Source organism: Chenopodium album, chromosome 11 (assembly GCF_948465745.1).
Source record: "Chenopodium album chromosome 11, dcCheAlbu1.1, whole genome shotgun sequence".
Taxonomy (NCBI): Eukaryota; Viridiplantae; Streptophyta; class Magnoliopsida; order Caryophyllales; family Amaranthaceae; genus Chenopodium; species Chenopodium album.
The window spans coordinates 24,899,576-24,913,754 of record NC_137844.1 but is presented as its reverse complement, the minus strand read 5'-3'; the positions used below and the strand labels follow the sequence as shown (position 1 = coordinate 24,913,754).

At 33.6% G+C, this 14,179-nt stretch overlaps 1 long non-coding RNA gene across 1 annotated transcript; it reads left to right on the top strand.

Moving 5' to 3' along the window:
- The first annotated feature begins 9,694 nt into the window (after window positions 1-9,694).
- Window positions 9,695-12,915, top strand: LOC145568750 (uncharacterized). The gene is made up of 4 exons (XR_014095919.1): window positions 9,695-10,128; window positions 10,248-10,957; window positions 12,057-12,112; window positions 12,665-12,915. It is a non-coding gene; the product is annotated as an uncharacterized LOC145568750 (long non-coding RNA).
- Window positions 12,916-14,179: the final 1,264 nt, after the last annotated feature.

The window sequence follows — 14,179 nt, the reverse complement described above, 5'->3', positions numbered from 1 at the left end:
CACACCAACATGCAATTACCTATCATCACACAACTTACCTTGTTGCACCTGTTTTTCAAGCATACAACATTCAACAAAACTTCTCACTAGACAACTACATAATTTATTTAGCGTTGACTACGCATCGAATGGGTTTCCCCACTAACCTCCTCCATATAAATTGAGGTTACTGACACGGGAGCTAACCGTGCCAACATCACTAACCACTCATAAGTGGTGGAATTCCTGCGCATAATAATAATAATAGGAATGTACAGCGTCCTGTACTCCACTAGAAGTTATGATCAAATAGAAAGTCACATAACTCCCCCCATATGTTCATACTCAAGGTATATATGTTCCAAGAGTTATGGTGCGTAATCTCTTTCACTTTACGTTATTTACAGATTATTAAACTTGGAGATGACTCTCAAACCATAATCATTCAATCAACAATAATTATTCAAATATACCAATTTAATTCTTGAATAATTAGTGGCCACATAATATTTAATGTTGAACCCTTTTTAATTCTACTTCGGTGCCAATGACACCTTAAATGCATAAAGCTCTATAAATCCTATCCCTCGGTGTTAAAAACACCTTAAGTGCACTAAGGGACCCACATATAATTTATTCCTCGTGTACTTAGACACTTACATAGCTCCTTTCCCATGTTAAAGCATCAATAAAAATTATATGAACCATAATAAAATTCCCTTTTAATATTCCAAACCAAATTAAACCTTTAGTTTAATTAAACATGCGCTCTAACATGCCATAAATAAAAGTATGGTTCATAAACAATATTCCAAACTATAATTTTCCATCCATTAATCCATCACAAATAAATCATGCTTCATAATTCAATAACCAACAACAACTAAATCATAATTTCCATTCCAAATCTAGCATGATACTACTTGTAATCAATTAAACACATTAAGCATGCTACTACATCAATAAAATTATGCTAAGTACGCGAACGTACCTTGTATACGATCTTAAAATCGCCATGACTAATAGAAATCACTCACTTCAAAGTCTCCTACAATTTAAAATCATAGAAGAGTATTAAAATCCTCTCTACACAAATTTCCAGCAATATATACTATTATAAAACCCCTCATAATTTAATTAAAATAAGTTGAAATTATATTTAAAACATCATACTTTAATCCCAATTAATGGGTAATTGAAATTCCTTAAAGAAACTTGATTTTTAATGCACTACTAAAAATTCCAGCATTACATTTTAATGAAAACTTGCTGTAATTAGGTCTTAAACCACTTTAATCAAAGATTTAAACCATTGTATATATCATAATCCTTCAATAATTAATAATTCAAGAACCTAGGGTTTCAAAAATTGGGGCTTTTCAATTAAAATAAAATCTGAAAATTAATTTACATGATACTCATAATCAAACATCAAAATCAAATCACAAAACTCATAATTAATAATTACATCTAGGATTAAACTAGTTTTTGAAACAAAGATTTAATTTTTTTTTGTTCGAAAAGAGGTGGCAGCCGACAGCCACCACGGCTGCTACCAGCGGCTGGCGGCTGGCGCTGGTGGCGGTCGGCGGCCCACCGGTGGTGGTGGCCGGCGGTGAGGGGGAAGCCGAAAAGGGGAAGGGAAAAAAGGAAAAGAAAAAGAAAAAGAAAAATAAAGAGAAAGGGAGAGAAGTTTACCTTGGATTTTCTCCACTCTAGGCAAAGTTTGATTTGCCTCAAGTGTTGAATATTTATACCCCTTCTCTAGAAACCCTTCTCCCTAAACTTTCCTTTTTTTTAATCTTTCCTAATCCCTTCCCTAATAAAATTTTACTAAAATAAAAATTTCTTAATTTAAACCCCAACTTAAATAAAATAATTAATTAAATAAACTTTCCTTTTATAAAATATTTCTAAACTTATTAAAATGAATAATTAAAATAATTTAAATAAAATATTTCAATTTAATTAAATACTCCTCAAAATACTTATTTTAATTAAAATACGTATAAAAATACAAGGTATTACATTGGACGCCATCATACTTAAGTGTATGATCACAGTGGGACTCAAGTGTGGGATGTTTGAAATATTCCCTACACTGCCCGAAACCGAGCTTGTAACACCCCCAAATCTCCCTCTACGGAAATACTAGTATAATACGTATAATTATACCGTAGAGATAGATTTAGGCGTATTACCGCCGCGTGATTACGCAAGGCTACTCAAACTTACTAAATAAATCAATACTTTGCAACGGAAACTTCAAAACTCTTCTTTATTAATAATAACTATAAATAGAAACCAATGTCATGAGTACTCAAATTAACTACAAGACCAAAACTCCTAATTTAGATGAAACCAAATCCCGGGACTCCAATGCATCAATTTATTAACTCCACCTGAAATAACACTGCTTACCATTACGGTAAACAGGGCGCACCAAAACAAATAAAAGGTACGGGTTAGCAAAATATGCTAAGTACGGTAAGTGCAAGATAATTAAACTCAATTTATTTGTAAACATGCTTTAAAACCAATTTCCAATAATTAATCCAATAATTCAAAACTCATGATTCAAAACCAATTCTCAACATTCCAATCTCAATAATCAATAAAACCAATTCCAATTATTTTAAAACCAATTCCTCTCCCAAGTGTGCACACCCCCCAAGCTAGTCTCCTTATGTTACAAGGCTATTCTTGAGGAAAGACCCGGTCATACAAAGTCCAAGGCCTTATCAATAAACCAAATCCGCATAGTGGGATTACTAACATGCTTATAAAGCTTTAATAATAATAATTCAATAAATCCTCTTTAAATCCAATAATTCAACCTTTAATAATAATAATTCCAAAACTCCTTTTTTTATTAAATTCCACATGCTTTCAAAATCAAACCTTTTTAAACATGAATAATAATTAATTCGTTTAAAACATGATATAAAATCAATACTCCAATTTATTTATTAAAACCAATTTATTTAAACATACTTTTATTTCATAGACCATAATTCAATTCAACTTAATTCAATCATCACAAGAACTCATTCAAACATGCTCATTCAAATCAATCTTTTTTCAAGGTATCTAACCACCTAACGTACCTTGATCCTCGCTTAGCCAAAAGACACTTCAAAAGAACTCTCAAGTAGCTTGATCAAAAACACCCTACAAATAAATATAACCTTAATTAATATAAGGTTAACAAATAATCACAAATCATTAAATTAAAACCTGCCAACTATATGTACATGAACCTTTTAAATTAATTCAACATAAACATTATTAAAATCTGATTTTATAAGTTTAAAACTACTCATAATAATTTTTATATAAATCCCCCATAATAATAATAATAATAATTGAATAAGAGAAGAGAAGAAGAAAAGATAAGAAACCAAGGAAAAGAGAAGAATTGGATTTGCGTTGGAAAGAATAGGCAGAACTTGCAGAGGCTATAAATATAACTCCGAATTGGGTGATTCTTGAGCCTAACCTCAAGGATTTTTCGAGAGGAACAAACTTCTGTGAAACAACAATACCCCAAAAACTGACCAGAAGTGCTCGAAAATTGGCTTCAAAGATAAACGGGATGATTTGTGTAAAAAGAGGAGAAGAAAAGAAGAGAATTAGTGTGAGGTTTGATAATGAATTAAAGGGGTATTTATAAGCTAGCATGTGTATGAATTATGGTATGAAAAATGTAGGAAGAATTATGGTAAGTAAGGTTTAAGGGATTACTTGGAGAAGTGAGTAAAGATTTAAGGAAAGTTTTGATATTAAAGAGATTGTGTATAATTGAATATGAAAGGTATGTATGTCATGAAAAATATTAAGGAAATTGAAATTACTTGGGGAATAATTAATAAGAATGAATGGAAAGAAAATATGATGATTAGATATTAAAAAGATGGAGAATTAGAATTAAGGAAAATAGGAGATTTTGGGAGATAATTAAAAATATAATTTTACCAATTAAATTCCCCCAAAATATTTCATGAGGGCCAAAAATATGGAGCTTACCATAGCTCTAATTTTCGGATTCCTCTAGATATATTTAGGAATATTTTGCTCGGTTTTTAAGGAATAAAATAATTGTATAAATAATATAGAATAATAATTAAATAATTAATTAATTAAATACCAATTATTTACCAATAAATAACCAAGAAAAATCAGATTTTCCATACATGGAAAATTCAAAAATCCTAGCTAGTTATTAGGTAATTTCGTCCATAATAATTAATTAATTAAAAAAATTTATTTTGCTTTAATTAAAATATCCGGAATATGTAAATAATCCGGTTTTTAAAATAGGATAAGTGGATAATAAATATTATCCAAAATAATGATTAGTTTTCAAAATACTTTTGGTGCCAAAATTCAAATATTATTTTATCTCCAAATAAAAATTTACTAAAATACCCTTTTTATAAAATAATTCCTAAATAATTAATTAGAAAATACTGGGTATTACAGAGCTACTCTGACTTTTATGCTTTATAAAAATTATGCAAATTTTACATGACTAAATAGCTTTTAAAAAATGCTTTTTAATGATATTTAATATGCCCAATTTGATTTATTAAGAAGGAGATATAAACGAAATATAAAACACAGACAAAACCGATCCCCTTACATTATTTTGACCATATCATAAAATCTGGAAATGTTATTGACCTTATTCTAATTGGGTTACAATTTAGATTTTTTATACTTTCCAATGATATACTATGCACCATAATCCGATTTCAGGATCTAAAGTTATGATAAAAACAAAAATCGCAAAACCGAGAGTGCAACTGGGGTGCCAAAATTCAACGTGGCAGGCTACCCAACCAGCGTGGGGTGCTATTTTTCTATGACATGACATTTTTCACTGTGCCACGCTGCATTTCATCATGACTCGTTACACTCTAGCTTCTTCCATTGTCCGAATTCATCCAGTTCTCTGCGACACTTCAAGATTGTCGTGACGCGGCAATGTACAACGACATGTCTAGCTCCAAGTGCACCATAACGCACTGCTTTTGGCCCGTTGCACTGCTTTACCAACCTAATCTATCTTTCCATCACTTCACTCTAAAAATACCGGGACCTTTTCACGGTTTTGAGCACCGTGGTGGCATCTTATTGGTTATTTAAAATTATTTTATTAATTACTTTTAAAAACTCAAAAAAAAAATTTAAAAAAAGAAATTCACTAGTCACCTTCTGTCGGCTCTAGGCCACCTACCCACCACCGCCCTCACGTGCCAGCCGCCTCGACATTGACGGTACCTAGACCCCCCTCTCCACCGCGCCGGCGCTGCACCTTCCCCTAACGCTCTTAAACCGTAAAAACCACCACCCTGAAACCCCTTAAATCGTGAAAACCTCTCCCCCCTTTTCACCGTCACCGAAAATCAGCCGCCACCACCACCTGAAAGCGGTGGTCCAGAGTGTAGGACCTTAGATACTCTAAGCGAAATTGTATGAATCACATTCATAAGCATCTAATAACCAAGATCAATGCTCAACACATAAAGAACACATAATAATACCTTTAAAGCATGATTCCACGTGCGATCGAGCAAGATTAGTAAGAGAACAAGAAACCAAGCGTGATTCCTCTACTTGGTCCATGGGCACAAATTAAACCTCCACTAATGCTAGTTAGTTGTGATTGAAGCCTTCAATCAACCTTCTACGGAGAAAGAGACACGAACTAACCATGAACCACCATGACGAACACCACGAGCCACCACAAGGGGGGCCGGCCATACGGTTGGGTGAAGGGGGAGGGGCGTGTGCATCTGTGAGTGAGAGAGAGATTAGGGTTTTGGGAATTGGTTGCCTTGTTTCACAATTTACTGACTATTAATTGTGATTTAATTCAACCCTAGGTATGGACTTTATTTATAGATCATATTTAGAAATAACAGTCCATGTCAAGCCCAAATTCCTTACTCAAATCAAACTAATCTAGCCAAACACCTTTCATGGTTTGTCATATTCTTATGAGGCTCATTAATGGGCCTTATACTTGTTTAACCCAATACCCTTGTGTGTGACCTCATAGGATCCATTCTATTGGGATTTGGACTATTTAACTAGCCCAAATATCATTTATTATATCTGGCAATAGACAATGATGATCTAAAAGAATGAACTAATTATCTCCACAATAGTGATCCTTGATATATTTAGTAATTGCATTTGATGAAGACATAATTCCTTCACAAACACCTTTTCCAACGTCGCTGTCATCCACCTTGGTCATAACCACCACCTTGAAACACATAAACCCCAAAATCAAAACCCTAGATATTGATTTTAGGGTTTTATATTTTAGGGTTCTGTCGTATTGGTTTAAGGGGTGGATCTTGGAGGGGGAGGGACCATTGGGGTTCGTCACCGAAGGGAGGAGGTTTGGACGCCGGTGGTGGTCGGGTGGGGGAGTTTTTTTCGAGGGAGAAAACGAGTTTTGAGGATTAGGGGAAGGAAATGGCGTTGAGGTGGCTGGGTCGTCGGTGGTGGTTTGGGGGAAGGATATGGTATCAAGGTGGATGGGTCGCCGACGTAGGGGTTTAGGGCAGAAAGGGAGTCGGTGGTGGTGTTAGGGAGGGGCCGCTAGTGGTGTGTTGTTTTTTTTTTTTGATAAGTAATTTAATAATTAATACTTAATTAATTAGAAAGACAACCAATAAGATGTTGCTATGTGACATACTTAATTCTAATGACTAACGGAGTTAACGTTCGTTAGTCATTTGGGCATATGGTGACATTTTTTTTTTAACTCAGGGGTATACGGTGAATTTAAAAAAAAAAGAGTATACGGTGAATAAAAAAATAACTAAGGGGTATATGGTGAAAAAAAAATTTCCTTTTGCATATTTGCTGTTTACTTTAATTTATTTTTATAATGATTTTTTTAATTTATTTAACTTTTATTTCAAAAATCAATAGCAATTATTTTTTTCATTGCTAAATTATACCCCTTCGTCCCTAATTTTTTTTGCCCCATTGCATATATTTGGTTCAAAAGCCATATGTTCTCGTGCGATGCACGATTTTTTTTATATATTTTATTTTGTATTGTATATTTTTTTAATCTCTTATAGAAATATTTAATAATTTATTTTTTCAAATCTAATTATTATCTCAATCATCAGATATTTAAATTAATATCATTTTTGTAATTTTTAATTAGTTTTTAAAAATAATTCAAATCATAATATCAAAAGATAATCTTCAATTTTTTTTATTGATTTAAATAATAAATTACTATTTGTTGTTTTTTTTCCTACGAGGTTAAAGTTATTATCTTATTCATCGGTGTAGGGAATTTTTCAAACTCGATCATAGAGCCCTACTATGGTTCATACTTTTTGGCATGCCGGCGTTTCAAGGAAAACAAACTAGAGATAAAAGAATCGCCAACTAGTTTTAGGAACATGTAAACCATTCACAAGATGTGAAGGTTACACCCCATTCACGATCATGGAGATCTCTAACTCCATAGTAGTCCGGAACCATAACAGGATGTTCGGGGATGATGGTACGAATCAAACCTAAAAAAGATTGAACCCATCCTAAATAGGCTTCTACTTAATTCTTATGATATTCATGTGCGTTTTTCTATCGGCATACATACATCAAGTTAATCCTAAACCTAGTTAAATCTACGTTAGTAGATTATTAATGCGCAATCAAATCTATTATTGGTGATCACTTGAATTTAAATCATATTATTAATTATCTTTTAAGGCATGATTGCAAGTACAAATTCCCTTTAAACCTGCAAAAAGGGGTGTAATCAAGCAATAGAAATAAATCAAGGATAATCAAGCAACATATGACTAACACAACAATCATCATCATAAAAGTATCATCAAATTACCGTTAATAGTAAGATCCTAGGCACGATACTAAACAGATTAATAACAAATCCTAGCATGTCATTAATAAGAAAATAAAAACCTTATTCTAAACATGATTTTTACTCCAAAATCAAAAAAATAATTGTTTCGGGTTTTTTGTGATTCCCACGGGATACTAGTCGCGCTCTCGGCCGGATGGACGCGGACACCTACAAAACAACGAATTTTTAGTTTACCGGATATCCGCCTCCAATGATCAAGTAAGTGATCGGAAATGGAAAAACCAGAGAGAAAAAGTAGAGAGAAGTTGGAGCACTTAATGCTCTTTTTAATGCTATGTCACAATCCACCCCTCCTATCATAAATGATTAGGGTATTTATAGGGGTGGGAAGTTGTGCCCTTTTAGGGCTAGTGCGCTAAAATTTCGTGCCCTGATTGGCTGCGCAATTAGGTGATGGCTCGTGTCCAGATAGGGTGCCGTTTTGCGGCTTTCTCGGTATTTGGGCCTCCTGATGTAAGGAGGTCTTATCTCATTTAGGTGCTCTTAGTGTTAGGCATGTGTCATCTTCCTATAGGGACATGTGTTGCCCTTTAATTGGGCCACTTGTCGGTATTGGATTGGACCACGTGTTGGGGGTATCTTTACCCTAAATAATAATTAATTAATTATATTACTTATTTTGATGTCTCAACCTTCTTGCTATTAAAACAATACACACATTAGTAAAATTCAGGAAAGTTAAATCAATAAGTAAACAAATAATTAAGTCAAATATAAATTCAGATATAGATTTGGGACCAGACCCTCAAAACTGTCAACCTTTCACATTATAGACATGACAGGAGGAAAACTAGGTCGTTGACTAATCCCCTAAGCCAAATAAAATTTATAATCACTTAACAAACCTAAATCCAAGTATAGAGGTAAGTCAAGGGTCGAACCACTGGGAACAGTTATGTTCAAGTGCTTTCAATTGTGCGCCTAAGCTAGGTCGAAGTCAAGGGTGAAGAGTATAATAATCAGGACTAATCAACTAACAAAACAAAGAACCAAACAAAAAAAAAAACGATGGGGAATGGGGATTAACAAGTAATCATGACAATTGCAACAACTTGGGAAAAGCATGTCAATCAATGGTTGCGATGACTAATGATAAGAGCTATCAATTGGAATCAAATAGCTATCTCCTAATCGTTAAACTAGTGGTCTCTACAAATAACAAACTCGGAGAATCACAATCCAAAACAATCGATAATTGCAATTCCTAAATTAATGGTCCGTATCATTAGAAATCACAATGTAATCCAGCATAATTCTCAATGCCTAATCAAACTACACACATGCAAACTTACATTAATCACTTTATTCTCAACAATCAATCAACACAATTCCTAAATTAATCACAATCAATCAATCATACAAGTTTCACTCAATCCCTAACCAAACAAATACTCAAGGATCATCATCTAATCAACAAGCAAATAAAGAAACACTAGTGGAAAAAATGCTATTAGCGGCACCCTATTAGCAACTGACGTTATACACTTGAGTTACTAAAACACTAATTGTAACTGGCTAAAGTAATGTAAGTTACAAATACTATCTCATTAGCAACTGGCGTAAAAATGAACGCTGCTAATACTTAGTGTATAAAAGGTAAAATTTATATTAGCAACTGGCCTTGTTAATGCAGTTGCAAATATTATAGTATTCCCAGCTGACATAAAGATGAGCGCTGCTAATAATATATTAATAGTTAATTTAAAATTAAAATTTCTACCAGCAACCGACCTATTTATCGCCCACTGCAACTACTTATTCATATATTTATTGACCAAAACAATTGTATCTGGCTTATAAAGCCCGCTACTTTTTTTTTCCTCTTTTATTTCCTCAGCTTCATTCTCTCTCCTCTCATTTTATTCTCTCTCCTTCAATCATTGTTCTTCATCTTCTCTACGGCTCTGATTTCGTAGCTTTGAATTACAGCATATTTTCGATCTCTTTCTCTAAATATGCTGCATTATTTATTTTTCGATCTTCATTTTTGTTGTCATTAGCAAGCGAATTTAATTTGCGAGTTAGGGTTTCTGTAGATTAATTCTGGAATTTCTTGTTTCGAGGTTGAAGGATATATTATTAGGGTTAAGGAAGGTGCAACAGTTCAATATCTATTTCCCAAGGTTGTTCCGCCGCTGCTTGTTGATGGAGATGATGTCGAGGAGTTGTATGCTACGACGGCTGAGGCATTTGCTCGCCGTTTTGAATTCGGTGCTTTGGTGGTGAGTCTTTCTTATTTTTGTCGATTTGTTTGTTTTTGGAATTGTGCAATGATATTAATTGGGATTTCTGATTGTGCATTGACCAAATTTATTCTTCACCAAACAAAATTAAAATTTAGTTGGAATTCTTCAGCAAACTTCAATTTTTTCGCTCAAAACTTCAATGAACAGAAAATTAGTTGGAGGTAAATGTAATTATTCCCTCACTTTTATTTAAGTTTTCTGATTTTTTATTATTCTTGTTAAATTAGGGCTATATTTATATTTTTTATTTATTTCGGTTTGTGTTGCGGTTTGATTCTCGAATCTAATGTTATATTTTGACGGTAGTTGAGTTGATTTATGATATTAAGTAATAATGTTTAATTTCTAATGGACCTGATCTTTCTTATAAGAATTATCAATCATGTTATGTGTAATCACCCTTGCTTATTGATTATGTTCAGCAACATGTAGCTATATATGCTACATTGCTACTGCCATATTCCGTAATGTTTCCATGAGTATTGCTATGTGTTTACACAAGTTTGATGGGTTCCTATAACTTATGATGAAATAATACGTTGCACTTTATTGGTAATGTTTTCTAGTCTTATCTAGTTCTTGTGTTAGTTATTGTATCTGTTCTAATGTACTCTTGGAGTATACTCTTCTGGTAGTGCTAATTTATGCTCATTTGGAGACATTGGGGAAGGGAGGAGGAATAAATGGGCGCTGAGGCCTGAGTTGGCTACAAAGGCAATATATACCTATATATTGAACAATTTATTTTGTGACCGATGTGATGAATGAATCCAGAAGATCCAAAAATTCAAAATGATAAATGGAGGTAATCTTTAATTTATTTGCGCTGCTCCTCACTGCCTCAAGTCTTTTCTAAAAAAAGTCTGAATTTGAGTCCCACATACATGAAAGCCATGCCGATTTGCATTGATAGTTTATCATTCCAGAAATCTGGGCAATTATATATATATATATATACACTAGTCTTTTCAAAGTTCACACACTTGAGTAGTAAAATTCATGTAATTGGGTGCATCTCATGGTATGTACTCATTGATATATCGTTTAATTTTTGTCATAGATCATGGGGAGGAAAAAATAGAGGGGGGAGTTTAGTTGTTTCTCTGAGTTTCGTCAATTTGATGTGATGCACCTGTCCAATGTACCAGGTTAAGTGGTAATTTTAGTAACAATATACTCTATTCTCTCATTGATTTTATTTTATCTACTTTAAGTAACATATTGTGATTCAAATTGTAAGAATGGGTTTTTTTGGTCTGATGACTGTGTCAGACTCTAAAGTATAATCTTATGCTTTTATTGATTAACCTTGTTTCGTGACTGGGAAAAAGAAAGCCTTTTATAGGATGTTCAAATAGCTCTCCTACACTATTTGGAATGTGTGTGATATTAAGTACATTATTGCTTATTAAGTACCCTGTTTCGCGACTATGGAACCTAAACAAGTTGAGGCAGTAGCAGCTTTGTTTGGTCTAACGCTTGCCTTTGAGGCGAGGTTTCGTAAGGTGATCTTAGAATCAGATTTCTTGAATTTAGTCAACCTTCTCCAAGCAAAAATGGTAGACAAGTCTGCTACTCAAGTGATAGTGAATGATATTAGTGCTCTGGCTAGTTCTTTTATTTCGTGTTCTTTTTGCTTTTCTAATAGATGTTGTAATAAAGTAGCCCACTCTATTTCAAGACTTGCCCTCTCCTTTAATGAGGACTTGATCTTGATGGAAGATTGCCCACATGATGTACTGATGTAGTGATGTCTGTTGTTTCAGACAAAGCCTTAATATAATTTTCTTGGCTTGTTCTCGAAAAAAAAAAAGTACAATATTGCTTATACTCTATACCATCTTTTAAATTCTAGTTTATTAATTTTTTGGTTATATTACTTATGTTTTGAATCTTATATCAAGGTTGATGCTGTGAGTGTTGAGGCATGCTTCATAGGCTTCGCTCCATTATAAATGAGGTATATACATGCCAAAGTATGTCTAGTTAACACAATTTAGAAGTGAAAATTCCCTGTTTTATAGTTTCTTGCCCTGTTATAAGCTAACATTACTTACCGTGGTGGTTGAATTTTTTTTATTATCCCAGTAATTTGTTTAAGCTTGGCGTTTTTTTTTTTTTTTTTTTTTTTTTTTTTTTTTTTTTTTTCTTCATATATGTTTATAGGAGAGTAGCTAATAGGGATTGCTAGTGAACTATATGTATTTTAGACTCGATAAGCTTATCTCTACATGTTGAACTAAACTCTTTGGGCTGACTAATTGCATTCTTCTCTTGAATTCTATTTTTAAGAGACCATTACCCGTTCAAGACATGATTTTTTATTTCACAGAGCATGACGAAGTCATGTTATGAATTAATATTACTCTACAAAATTCAAATAATTTACTATCCAAAAAATACTAAGAAAAATGACAAGATAATAATGTTAGCAACGATTGTATCATGCTTGCTATACAATGGCAGTTTTACTTTAGTAGTAACTAACCTACTTTTTATATGAACATAACAGGTTTCAAATTGGTATATCGTCTTTGGAAACCATTAGTTGAAGACATGTGTTCAGGATTAAAACGGAAAATGGGAAGTCATGAAAACGAGGAAGGAACCAGCAATAGTAGTAACAATAAAATGAAGTCAATTAATGATATACATTTATACGACTAAGATCATAGATTCAGCAATTGAACTGAAAAATGGTAGTGTAATTACTAGACTTGTAATTTTTTTTAAAGTTGTAATTTATTTATTTATTTTTATTTTTTTACGGGGCTACAGTTGTAATTAATGTATACTGAAATTGATTTTAATATTGTTACAATAGTAACTTCTATAAGTAAATGATATAGTTTGTACAACAATTTAATTAAAAAAATTGCAATGCTTTTTTATTTTTATTTTTTAAATTTTAAAAAGGGACTATTTGCAACTGGCCGAATAACATGCCAGCTGTAAATATGTACTATTAGCAGCAGGGTTAGTGATCTGCTAGTTGCAAATAATACCTTTATAAGCTAACAAAAGGACTATTCGCAATCGGCCTAGTTCTTTGCCAGTTGCAAATAAGTACTATTAGCAGCTAACTTAGTTCTTGGCCAGCTGCAAACAAGTGCTATTAGCAGCTGGCCAATAAATATGCCAGTTGCAAATAATGACTATTAGCAGCTTACAAGAGCTAGTTGCTAATAATATTTCTATTAGTAGCCCCTGCAATAACATAGCAGCCCCACCGGCCAATTGCTAAAAGCCCTTTTTGTCAGTTGCTAATAGCATTTTATCCACTAGTGAAATCAACAATATACAAAATATGAAGAACAATTACACTAATCAAGAATTAAACATCAAAATTAAATCAAACAAACATGAAATTAAACAAAGCAATAATATGAGATAGAGTTAGAAATCCTCATTGATTGATTATTGAGATTTTCAATACAATTGTCACCCAGAAATAGGGAGGAGCACCTGCGCAGCTTCCATGCGCGCCCGCGCTGGGGGCATGAGCGCCCGCGCTCGTAAGTTGCGCGCCCGCGGTCTTCTGGGTTTCTTCGACGCTTCGTAGCTTCGTGTGCTCGCTAATTAGACTTCGTGTTCGCTCGCAAGGTCTTCATGATAGTCACTAAACATGGCAGATTCAAATGGACTTTATGGTGGGTTCAACACCGTGATTTCATGAGAGCACGGCTTGAGAGCGCAAGAGCTAGAACTTGGAGCATCCACTTTCTTGCATCTTGAGCTTTCTTAATGCTATAAGCTTGCTCCTAATGCATCTTCCAACTTAGAAAATCACTAATATCAAGACCCGAACCTCGTACAATACCTGTTTAGGGTAAAAATACCCCATGTACGTGGACCAATCCCGTAGCGACACGTGGCCCAAGCATAGGTCGACACGTGTCGCTATGGGAAGATGACGCGTGTCCAAGGCATAAAAAGCCCTTGAAATCAGCATTAAAAAGACCGTATTACATCATGACCCAAATCCCGAGAGATCTTCATGAAAGTCGCAAAACGGCGCCCCCCATAT